Consider the following 13,187-nt stretch of genomic DNA (forward strand, 5'->3'; position numbering starts at 1 on the left):
TAATGTGGTGTGAAATATTAAGTAATAAGTATTCAAATTGCGTTATAACCAAAGACGTTAAAAAGTTCTTATAATGCTCAGTTCATACAACGTGCTTGCATCCGTTGTAAGATAATAGGGAATTGCATCAGAGAGAGAGAGAGAGAGAGGGGGGGGACATGGGCTGATTAATGATTTTCTTATTCGTTGGCTTATTCCTTTTAGATCTTTGGAATTTAATTGCCTTTTAACTACCAAAATAATTTTGCTGCTTTTTAGTGTTTACATTTTTGCGAACAAGTTGTTTAAAAGTTACATTCTTCTTGAAACTTTAATGATGAATAATACAAAATTCAATTATTAAACTTTAAAATTCATTTTGTAATTCATTTTCATAAGAGTAAGAATTTCATATGAGATTTACAGTTAAAATATTATAAAAAAACAAATATGTTTTTAGCAAGTCTATTGTAAGTCTGTACGTCTGATGAACAAATAGTAACTTCTTGATATTCTATTTTAAAGGAAGTATTTTCATCAAGTTTATTTATATTTTAGGCATATTTCCTTCTGGAAGTCTTTAAGAGGAGGAGCTCATAAACTCCCAAGTTCCAACCCAACTTATTTTAAAATTAATTAAAAATAAGAGAGGTTATTTAGTGGGTTTATGTTTTCCTTCTTAAGACGGTTTCGAATCCGCACTGGAAATATAATAAAACTTCTCAGTTTTCAATTTTTTTATGGCCAATCAATCGTACGGATATACTTATTTAAATAGCAGCTACGTACTAAAAACCTCTTATTGAAAATTAATTTTTATTACTCATTGTAGTTTTTATCTCTAATGTATCACAAAATGCAATGTACGAAATCAAATAGGTAATTTAATTAGGGAAGAGAGGGATAAGGAATTAGGTAATTCTTCAATTTTTTCTCCAAAAGGCGCAGCAATAGTAAAAAATAAAGAGAATATTTAGAGGGAAGGGGAAGGGACATTTTGTACATCAAATATAAATAATTAGCGCAGTGGAACAAATAACTTTTCCCAATATAAAAGATCAAATGACAGCTGTTATGAAGATTAATTTGGCATCCATTACCCAATCCCTTAATCCTTGGAGGAATATAATATAATATTTGCATGATATTCATAATATGAATAATCCGATTATGAAAAACTTTAAATAAACTGTAAGATTAGATATAATAATATCAAAATATTCATGAAAAGATTTATTATAAAGTAAAGCTTATATAATGGGAATATTAGAATTTCCAGTATGGCTTCGAAACCGATTAGTATCCGTTGAATTAGAACCAGTTCTCCGCCATACTAAAAGATAATGAATAGCATCGTATTACAGACAATTTTCTACGAATATTAAAATAGAAATAAAAAAATTACTAGTTTTAATCAGGGCAAACAATTACTCCTTTTAATCTTATATTTTTTCAATTTAATATCCGCCGAAAGCTATCTATAATACGATAACTATGATTTGTTCAAATTTAAAATATATTGCAAGTATTTCAATTATTATTAAATCTATCTATCTGAAAGAGCAGTCCAGTAATTCTAATTTCCTCAATTACGGACTGGCGGTCAGACAAAGTGAGTTATAGATTACCTTAGCTATTAAAAATAACCGAAAGTATAAGATAATAAGAAAAGAAAAGAGAGAACTAAAGTCACAATTTTGTACTGAAAATTCAGAAAGATAACAGATTAAAGCAAATAACGATACATTGCAAAAGACGAAAAAAATATAATTAATATCCATATCTAGCAAAGCAAATTATAAAGATAAATGAAAAAAATAAAAAAGTCTAACAAATGGACGGAAAGATTTTAAAGTACAATTTTTTTCCACTGAATTCTTATAGAAATATTTACAAAATGTTAGGCCGTAATCTTTAAATGAATAGTTAAAAAATCCTCTTAACTTAGCTAACAAACAAAGATATTAAAATTGTTCAAGAAACTGTACATTTTTTGTTATTTTAGAATTGATTAAAATTTTGAATTGAATTGGTAGTGTCTAAACTTTTCAACCAAAAGATTTAATCTTCAGAAGAGTGATTTTGTTTATCCTTTTTTGGAGATGTTCATTAATTGAATATTCTTGTCCCTTATAATCCCTGACTATATTTTTCCTTTATAAAATTGGTTTAAAATAAGAAAATAAATCTAGTACGACATTTTCTAGCCTTCATAGCTAACTTTTTATTAAACCAATGCCTTCGCCCCTAGCCTCTTGTACTTTTAAAAAGAAAACACACAACGTATTGTGTTTTTAATGATTTCATTTATCTTTTAATTAAACAATGAAAAGAAAAGATTGACAATAACTGAATTAATTAATCATTATTTTTTTTCCATGGAAAAGAAAAAAATGATAAAAAACAATAATACGATATCAAATTATGTAATTTTTTTATCAACATTAAGAGAAAGAAAGATAGAGAGTGAGAGAGATATTCTTAAGAAATCTATGGTCAAGTATAGAAATAAACTTGATGTTTGGTAGCAAAATTATTCTACTTATGGTATATGAGAGTCTGTCTATATGAAAGTATGTAGTTGAAAATGTCATCCATGATTTTACTCTTACATGAGCTCGCATACAACCACTCACATACAACACATTATTAGGTGATTTTGGGTCCGATTTTGTATTGTAAATATTTTCTGTATAAATAAATATATGTTTTTTTTCGATTTTTACAAATATTTTTTCAACTGGTTTATTTCATAAAATGTACAAAATAAAGAAACTTCCAAAATAAAAAACAAACAATCTAACTTTTTTGTTTTTTTAGTGGTTATCTACCCTCATGTACTTTTCATACTATTTGGTACCTGTCACCCAAAAAAATAGATAAGAAACTTAAGTATGGTCTTTTAAACTATTATCTTTCGTCAAGATTTCCTTCTTACCCTGTACACACCCTGTAGCTACTAATTAATCATTATTTTTTGTTGAACAACCTGTAGTTACTAGTTGATAATTATTTTCGTTAAACACAGTTACTAGTTAAAAATTATTTTTGTTAAACACCCTGCAGTTACTAGTTAATCATTATTTTTTGTAGAACAACCTGTAGTTACTCGTTAATCATTATTTTTTTGTTCAACACCCTGTAGTTACTTGGTTAGCATTTTTTTTGTTGAACACCCTGTTGTTACCAGTTAATCATTATTTTTTGTTGAACACTCTGTAGTTACTAGTTAATAATTATTTTTGTTCAACACAGTCACTAGTTAATCATTATTTTTTGTTGAACACCCTGTAGTTACAAGTTAATAATTATATTTGTTGAACACAGTTACTAGTTAATAATTATTTTTGTTCAACACCCTGTAGTTACTAGCTAATCATTATTTTTTAAAAAACCCTGTATTTTCTAGTTAAAAATTATTTTTACTAGTTAATCATTATTTTTGAAACACCCTGTATTTTCTAGTTAATAATTATTTTTGTTGAACACCCTGTAGTTACTAGTTAATAACTATTTTTGTTGAACACCCTGTAGTTGCTAGTTAATAATTATTTTTGTTGAACACTCCTCAGTTACTAGTTAATCTTAATTTTTTGTTGAACACCCTGTAGTTACTAGCTAATCATGATTAAGGGACACAATCATGACTTCATTCAGGACTTGAATTTTATTTTGCAAGCCAGTAATTTATGATTTTGTACTTGTTTTATTACATAATCAAGATATAAAATAAGAATAATACCTGTTTTTTTTTAAATGAAATAATTATTTTCAGTAAATATAGAAGAGGTTATAAGGAAGGTATGATATCATACTATATCACAGTGGCGAGTATGACAGTTCTCGGATATAACAATTAGTTCACTTGATCATATATTTTCACTACAGCTAGAGAAGATATGTTTAGGTACATGTTTAGTTCAGTTTTAGAGGTATCAAAATTAGTGTCAAGATTTTGTTTTTAAGTGTTCTTGTTTAGGTTGTTACAAGATTAAGATCTCTGGTTTGACTGTTCTTTCCCAATCGTCGAAGACATCATAACGCTGTTAAAAACAGGACATGATGTGTTTTGTATCTATCACTAGCACCGGAAAAATTTAACTATTTTCTTTTTCACATGTGAGATTATTAAGCATCCAGCTTATGTTTAAATTGTTAAAATAATCCATAAGTCACATGAACACTTTATATCACTGTACGTACATACATATATGCATGTGTGTTTCTATATGATTTTATACAACTTTATCTTAAAGCTTGTTTACATAAATTTGTAACTAAATACAAGAAATCTGTAAAAATGTGTGTGTGTATGTGTGTGTGTTTATAAAAATAAATATGTATTATAAAATATTGTTGATGGATAATGACAGATTTAAAAGCCTACTATTAAGCTTGTGTGACACCCTTTTTATCCAAGTCTATTAGGGTTTCTTTTTGGTTAACTCGGTGTAGAGTTTGATGGAGAACTGAAATGAACTACTATAGTATAGAAGAGTAGAGAACTAGAATTGAGAGCCAACAGTTTTGTTCTACATCACAGTTCATAGAGAGAGAGAGATATACATATAGAAAAGGAGTTACACAATTATAGAGAGAATCTGAGAGAGATAGAGAGAGAGAGGGGAGGGAAGGGGAGAGAGTATTCGAGATTGTCTCTCTTTTCTCTCTCTCGCTGTCTCTTTTTTTCTCTCTCTCTCTTTTATCGCTCTTGACTAAAAGGACCCTTCTTCCTTGTAAATGAGAAACATGGTAAACTAATAATACGCGGGTGCTTGCAGTTGCTCTAAGATTTCTCCACGGAAAAATGAGAAAGAAATATGAGAGAGTTAGATGAATAAAGAGGGTAAGATGAGGGTCCTGGTGTGAAGGGAAGTGGTGTGTAGCCTCCTGTGTCATACGAAACTATTATGCTGTGAATTCTGATTAATTAGGACAAATCAATATATTACGAAAAAACCTGAAAAATACGACATAGGAAAAATCTTTCCAGTACGGCTTCGTAACCGATTAATATCCAATGGATTAGAGCTATACTGAAAAATTATCGTATTACAGCTAATTTCCACAAATATTTAAATCAGAATATAAAAATTTTAACCAGTTTTGTAAGCCCCGGCCTTGGGCCCCTCAGTGCTGGCAAAACTGCAAGAAGTGCTCTTAGTAAAATTACATTTATCTAATCCATATATTAAAGCAACAGGATGATTGTCTGTGTGTACCAAAGGATCCCTCCAACCATTCACCGATATGGTTCAGATTTACACTATATCTTCTAAGGGTCCAGGGAAGGTTTACAACTTTTTGAAGAATGGTACCGGCACCCTCCCAAGAGAAATCGCCCCCAGTAAAATTACCCCACTTTTACTTTTTCTTTTCAAAACTAAAATTAGAAATGTAGGGGCATTTGTAAAATAATATTAATAATTTGAATTGAAAATAAATCTTATCTTATTGGCGTGGCGGCTAGTTTATATTTATATTTGTTATTTGAAAGAAACTTTCCTAAATAATTTACATTGTACAAAATACCCGCGGTGACATGGCTCATAATTAACAAACATTAATAATAATGATATAAATTGATTTCAGAAAAGTGGTGTCTTAATCAGGGAGGGATGGGACAATTGACTCTAAATAATATTTCCCCTCACAGTTTAAATACTCTTTCTGCCATTCGGTAGCCTAAGTGTTTTTTCGGATCATGAAAAGAAAACAAAGTAGCGGGTTTTGTCGTATTTTCACAGTAGCTTTTTTCCTTTTTCTAGCCCCTGCGTCGAGCAGGGAAATCATTAACATTTCCCTAACCTAACCTAGCCTAACCTATTAAAGGCTACTGTGAAAATACCGAAACCCGCTACTTCGTTTTCTTTCCATAGTCTGTTTCTTTTGTGAAGGAGGGGGAGGGGGGGAGGGTTGTGAGGGACTATTGAATCTTATTTGAGTTATACATAGAAACATTGTCACAAAATACTTATAGACCTTACAACATTTTACAGAATCGTTAAATATGTATTTTGCAATAAAAATATACAAGTGGCTTAAGAGGTGGTTGAAATTCAATTTGACGGGGAAGTGGAGGGGGATAACCTCCATAAAATTGCTATAAACCTTCTTGTATGAGAAGCTACATTGTAAAGGAGAACCATATCGTTTCTGCGGTTAGCGAGATCCTTCAGTAGAGACAGACACTTACACACAAACAGAGATCCTATTACTTTTACATAAGGATTGTCACAACTCTAAAAATTCCTGTATTCCTAATTGTGTCATAAATACTATAATACTAAGAAAATTTGTCTGCGTTACATTTTTTAATCAGAATGTTCGAAATCTTTTTTTTTTTTAGAAATGTTCAATAAAAATATTTTATCAATAGTATGGAATTTTATTATGTTAATTACAAATTAGAAGAGAAAAATTAATAAGAAAAAAGTGGAAGAACGTTTAATAATAAATGCTAGAAAGTTTACTATACATAAAAAATTCTTTAGAGTTACAAAAATAAAGCGGGTAGCCCCACGTGATGTGGAAACATCCCAAATCATTGAAACTGACTTGTAATTTGTCCAATATGTGGGTTGATTAAATATCATATAAACAAGGATGACAACATCCATAAAAGCGAAGCACTGAAAAGGTTGGACAAACGGACATTAACACTTGTATAGTGTCTGAACTGAATACTCAGAATATAAAAGTATAAGAGTCGAAGCAAAATTGTAAGTAAATTTGTTGAAAAACTGCTTGATACAGGATAATGTTTATGGACATACTTACATTTTTAGGACTTGATTATAGAGTTGCTTCGCTTATAATATTATACTTTGTTGTCCAAGAAATCAAAATACCAAAAATCAGATCAAACGGGTAATTAGATCACATAAAAATTTGTTGTTAAAAAAGTAGAAAAATCAACATGTTTAAAATGAACTTACGGACATTCGGGTAATAATTATAGAGTTGCTACGCTTTCTAAATCGTACCTAACTACTACTGAGCCACCAACAAATGAATCGAAATACATAAAAACATAGAATAACACATTTTAATACTTTGGTTCTTCATACATATATTCTACAATTTAAAACTTAATCTTTAACATTTTAGAAATGACATGTAGGCTAAGGTCTTTTTGTTATTTTGCTAAACTGATAAACTTTGTAGTATTTTGAAAACACCGTTTGGCAGCAATAAAAACAAAAATTCAAGATTTAAATATTTTACCGGTGTTTTCAGAAACCCGCTGTTGGTTTGGACACCAATAGCAAAATTATCACAAAACAATAATAAGCATCAAGTACTACCAAAATCCTGTACTTTTTTTTATTTAATATTGCTATTTAATTCTATTTAAAGTAGATTTTGAAAAGTTGCTTAAAAATGTTAGATCAGTTTTTGTTATCAAATAGACTAAAGAATTAGTTTTTCATGGTATTATCACTAAATCATCAAGTAGGACAGATTATTAATTAAATTTTTAGCACGTTACTTTTTTCTAAAATTTTATTTAAAGACATACCTTAGGTTGGGACGGGCAAAAACACATTTCCCACGTATATAGCATCCCCTGCTTTGCTATTGAAAATATTGGATGTGTTGTTGGAATGTCTCTGTCTGGACCGGGTAATATATCTGTTAGAAAAAATCTTCAAATAGAAACCAAAAACCTACAATTTACAGGTGTCCATCAACTACAACCACAATTATAAAAAGCTTAGCTGTTTTAGTAATAACAATTACATATCAATTTACATTTTGAAAATTAGAAATAACATCAAATCAAAGCCTACATTTTGTATCCGTCCGTCAAATAAAAAAAAATTGGCTGATAGCACTAATCCTTAAATAGCAGCAGCGCCGTTTCCGCAAAATCATCGGACAAATCACAGCCGAATTCACATACTCAAGAAAGTAAACAATTTAATGATATTTTAACCCGCATAAATAACCTAAACTTATTTTTAAAAAAAGAAACATTCATACGCAATAAAAATATTATGCGTAAAACAATTGTTTTCGTTTTGGTCACTACGCAGCTAAAAGCATCACTTTTGGGCCCTTATAGTCAAAAGGATAAAATAATTTTATTATTAAACATTTTATTAGCTCAGCTACTCTGCAACTAGAATATTACTAACCTATCGAACAACCACCGTTTATTGACATCAAATGCAACAGAACCTGCTACATATCCTTATATAAAAGTAACAGTATCTCTGTGTGTCTGTACAGAAGGATCTTGCTAGCCGCTGAACCGATACGATACTCCTTAACAGTGCAGCTTTGAATAGGTCATGGGAAGGTTTTTAGCTATTTTATGGGAGGTCACCATTACCACTCAACCCAATTATAAAAAAATTTTCTTTAAAACTAAAATAAAAAAAGGGGTTGGGTCATAGGCGTCCAAGGGGGGGGGTAATGGGCCATTTGGCACCCCCAAAATTTTTTGAACAGTACCCCCCCCCAAAAAAAATTACCCCTACCCTGGGGGTGCCGTAGGCACCCCCAACGATTTTGGGGGGGGTAATTACCCCCCCCAAAATAAATGTTCTTTAAAAAATTTTTTTTTAATTTTGGGGGGGGTAATTACCCCCCCCCCAAAATAAATGTTCTTTAACAATACCCCCCCCCCCCAAAAAAAAAAAATTACCCCTACCCTGGGGGTGCTGTAGGCACCCCCAACGATTTTGGGGGGGGTATTTACCCCCCCCAAACCATTATGGGGGGGGTAATTACCCCCCCCAAAATAAATGTTCTTTAAAAAAAAATTTTTGGGGGGGGTATTTACCCCCCCAAATTGAATGTTCTTAAAAAAAAATTTTACTGAAAATTTTTTTTTGGGGGGGGGAGGGAGTAATCCCCGCCCCCCCCCCCCCTAAACCATTCCGGGGATCTATGATGTAATTGTAAAGCACTGAAGATTCCATAAAATAGATACCTAACTAAATTAAATATTTCATTAAATAATGAAAAAGAATTTCTATAGGCGATTTCTTTTGGGAGGATGTCAGGGTGTCTCAAAACTAGTTATAAAACTTACCAGGACCTATAAGACGCTTCACTTTAAAGTATAATCATATTGGTTCATTGGTTAGTGAGTTAATTATTGTATTTTTATGTTCTAAAGAATGAGATACTACTATATATTTGAATAGTAGTGGCGCCCTTAGCATCTAAGAACTCGTGTTTTCTAAAGGGTAAAAAGGGAGGAGAAAAATAGCCTAAAACCACTCAAAGGATTGACCTATAATAGTGTGGAACCATCATGGGATCTATGTGAAGCTTTCCAAATAAGGAGAACTCAGTATTAAAAGTAATGAAATCTGAAGCTATAGTCAAATAAACCTTACTTACTACTTTATGTTATAGGATAGTACTTATTAACTTAATAGATTAGGTAGGTGCTTTTTTTACATAATTAAATTACCCCCAACAGATTTGGGGGGAGTATTTACCCCCCCCAACAGACTTTAGGGGGGGTAATTACCCCCCCCAATCAAATTTTACCCCCGGGGTAAAAATTTTGGGGGGGGTAAAAAAAAATTGCGGCGCGCTTTGCGCGCCATTTTACCCCCCCCAAACACGAATTACCCCCCCCCCTAAAATTTTTTACCCCCCCCCCAAAAAAAAAGCTTGGACGCCCCTGGGTTGGGTTTAGAATTCAACGTCCAACCATACATACTTAGTGCTTCTTCAAAAATGTTGTAAGTTTGTTATTATTTGTCATAATTTTCCATTGACAGACAATCATTAGACCAAAAAGGTAGGCTTCTATTTTTTAAGATACAAAGAAAATATAAAAATTGACTAATATTTGTTTTGAAAATCTCTTTGTTTTGTACATTTTAGTAAATAAACCTGTTAACCTATACTTGGAAATCTTGAGGAAAACCTATACAATTTGCATACTGTACAAAATCGGACCTAGAATTAACCACTAACGAGGAGGATTGCCTATTGAAGAAAAACCAAAAAGTGCGATAATATCTGCATCTCATATGGCAGTTTAAATTCACACACAAAAAAATATGAACTTTATACTATGTTAATGACCAAACTGTTGAACTTCTTAGTTTTAATAGTTTAAAGTAAAAGATACACAAAATCATCTCTTCTATATAGATCACAATTAGTGGTTCATAGGTTTGGACACTCAACTTAATGTGCCAAGCAATCAAAATCCCCAAAGTTGTTAAGCCAACGAATAAGATACCGCTATAATAAAACTTTAGGGACTAGTGTAATAAACAGCTCCAACTGCACACGCCACACAGTTACATAAAAAAATTAATAAAGGCGTTTCTTTTGGCTATAAATAGAAACATTAATTGGTTTATGATAGTACTCCTACAAGTTTTTGTTGATACTTTTTTACAATTTATAATCAAGAAAAAAATATAGTTTATAGGTTAAGCAGGCTGTTTTAAGCCTTTGCTATTTTAGGTAGGTGATATGAGATGAATCAAGAATCTAGAGCTGGAAGTTAGCCAATCTATCAATATTTTTAAAAATATTGAAGGTTATTAGAAGGTTTTCAACAAAACAGTCCATACATTCAATGCAATATGCTCTAAGGAGGGAGGTGACAATGGGCTGTTTATTACACTAGTCTCCAAAGGTTCTCTAATTCGTTGGCTTTTATTGATTTTTTGTTGGTTCTTTAACGTTTCAACTAATAATTGCAATCTACAGACAGGTGTAATTTTGTGTATTATGATTTGGGATGTATATCAATCGTCTAATGCCTTATCCCTTTAGATCCCTGAATGTTCACTCTGTTATTTGCTACCTCTATTATTGACCTTAGGTTATGTTTGATTATGTAACTGAAAAATATATTTATGTAACAACAAAAACCATTATAAAAGTACATACTTTTTAGTATGGCTTCGAAACCGATTAATATCCGCTGGATTAGAACCGGTTTTCAGCCATATTGAAAATCATGTATAGCATTATATTACAGACAATTTTCCACGAATAATAAAATAAAAATCATAGAATTGATACTTGTTTTCTTAACCCGAAATTCAGACCAATCGGATAATTAGGTCACATACAATTTTTTTGTTAAAAATGTAAAAGAATCAACATGTTTAAAATGGACGTACGGACATTCTGGTAATGATTATAGAGTTGCTACGCTTTCTAACTCGTACCTAACTATTACAGGTATCACCATGCAAAATTTGAAATCGATAGGACAATTCTAACATGCCTAAATTAACGAAAAAAGCTATTTAAAAAAGAAAAAATCAACATGTTTAAAATGGACGTACAGACATTTTGATAATGATTATAGAGTTGCTACGCTTTCTAAATCGTACCTAACTACTAATGGAATCACCATGAAAAATTTGAAATCGATAGGACAATTCTAACACGTCTCAATTAACAATAAAAGCTATCCGTTACGGACGGACGGACGGACGTACGGACGGACCGACCCTAATTATAGAAAAGCTTCGCTTTTAAAAAGTAAGTCACTGGAAGCTTATTGTGAAGCCACCAGTCATTTACAATTGTTTTTAAAGATAAGACTTTTTGCTAATAATTGCAAAAGTTTATTGCAAGTTTTTTTACTTTAAAGTTAGTATGTTTTTCAGCCTATTTTAAAAAAATTTACACTATTCTAAGACATGAAGATATATTTTGATTTTAGCAATCATTTTCAATTCATTTTGTCTCTTGTAGAAGTGAATCAAGAATACAAAAATATTTTTATTTTTTACTCGTATAACCATTTTATTGATGTAATATTGATTTAAATATAACAGTGATTTCAGTGACCATAAAGATTTTTTTAAAATTGAACATTTTAGAGTAAAGTACAAATTATTTGTTTCATCCATGCTTTATCTCCAATTGATAAGGTTAATTAGTAAACACAGCTGGGAACTGAAATTTTTATTTTTAAACAATCTATGATTTTTTTAATTAATAGGACGATTATATCACACAATTATCAGGGATATAAGGATATGATAATGGGCAATTCATTTATAGTTCTAGCCTAATAATCTTTAAAAACCAGCTTTTACAATAGTACCAAAATTCTTATTCGCAGCATGATCGTTTTGCTGTCAGGGGGGTGCACGTGCCTAGTCAACACTGCGCCGCATCATAATAGGAACGTTAAAAATGGTACCTACGCCCACTATATCTGGAATGTGAGAGTGATAAGAAGGGAAATGCCTTGGCCTTATAAACAGACACAACTAATTACTATATGCAATGTTAGGACTTTTAGGTAAAGGTAGTGTAATAAAAGGGCAGGTTGACTGTTGGATATTATTGTAAGGTTTGCAATGACTAGCTGTTTTCCAAAAATTTTGGGGTATAGTCCTTTCCACGACATCCCTCCATAAGGAGCGATTCTTCGTATTTTTCAAAGTAGCTTTTCTCCTATTTCTAGCCCCTGTGGGGGGCTCTAAACCTGCGGGGCCAATTACCTAACCCTGTGGGGCACTCACCTAACACAATATAACCTAACCTAACCTAAAATAACCTATAAAAAGCCATTTTAAAAATACGATGAATCGCTCCTTATGGAGGGATGTCGTGGAAAGGACTATACCAAATTTTGTATTGTATTAATTTGTTGAAAAGAAATATTGATGTAAATTTGTAAGAACTAGTGAAAAGAAATTTTAGTTAAAATATGTTTGAATGTTTAATTTAAAATCTTCTTAACATGTAATTTACTATAAAAAGCTTTTTAAAATAAGTTTGTTAAAATCTTACTTGTACAAGAAAGATACTATATAGGATATTTTAATGCTTGTTTTAGGTTAGTTTAGGTTAAACAAAGCCCGGCATGATTTACTCAATGTGGCCCTGTGGGGTTGGGTCCCATCACAGGATGATTATTTTTGTCTAAAACTTCCCGGGACCTATGAGAATATACCCTGTTAAGAAGAACCCGAACGGTTCAGCGGTTAGCGAGATCCTTCAGTACAGACACACAGACAAATAGACAGACAAACATCCTGTTACTTTAGTATAAGGATTATCTTAATTAAAAAAAGATACTCCTAGACCAACTAAGTACAATGTTATAATCGAAGAAAGTATGAAGTTGTAAGGCATTAAAGGAAGTCTGCAGGAAATACACTGCAATAATTAAATTCAATGGCCTAAATTTGGAGCCTTCAGCTTTAATAACAAAAAAGTTATATACAATTAAAATGACATATTAGGGAGTT

At 31.3% G+C, this 13,187-nt stretch overlaps 2 protein-coding genes across 2 annotated transcripts in view; both read right to left on the minus strand.

Moving 5' to 3' along the window:
• Positions 1-4,484, minus strand: part of LOC145334972 (high affinity cAMP-specific and IBMX-insensitive 3',5'-cyclic phosphodiesterase 8A-like) — a 108,304-nt gene extending 103,820 nt beyond the window's left edge. Inside the window, exon 1 of the mRNA XM_080180618.1 lies at positions 3,722-4,484. The gene's annotated coding sequence lies outside the window, so the exon portion shown is untranslated. The remainder of the gene's footprint in view (positions 1-3,721) is intronic.
• The window catches only part of LOC145334989 (uncharacterized), a 155,809-nt gene extending 144,127 nt beyond the window's left edge, over positions 1-11,682 (minus strand). The window contains exon 1 of the mRNA XM_080180646.1: positions 11,668-11,682. The gene's annotated coding sequence lies outside the window, so the exon portion shown is untranslated. The remainder of the gene's footprint in view (positions 1-11,667) is intronic.
• Positions 11,683-13,187: the final 1,505 nt, after the last annotated feature.

This window comes from Acartia tonsa, chromosome 2 (assembly GCF_053477335.1).
Source record: "Acartia tonsa isolate MP-2025a chromosome 2, ASM5347733v1, whole genome shotgun sequence".
NCBI lineage: Eukaryota > Metazoa > Arthropoda > Copepoda > Calanoida > Acartiidae > Acartia > Acartia tonsa.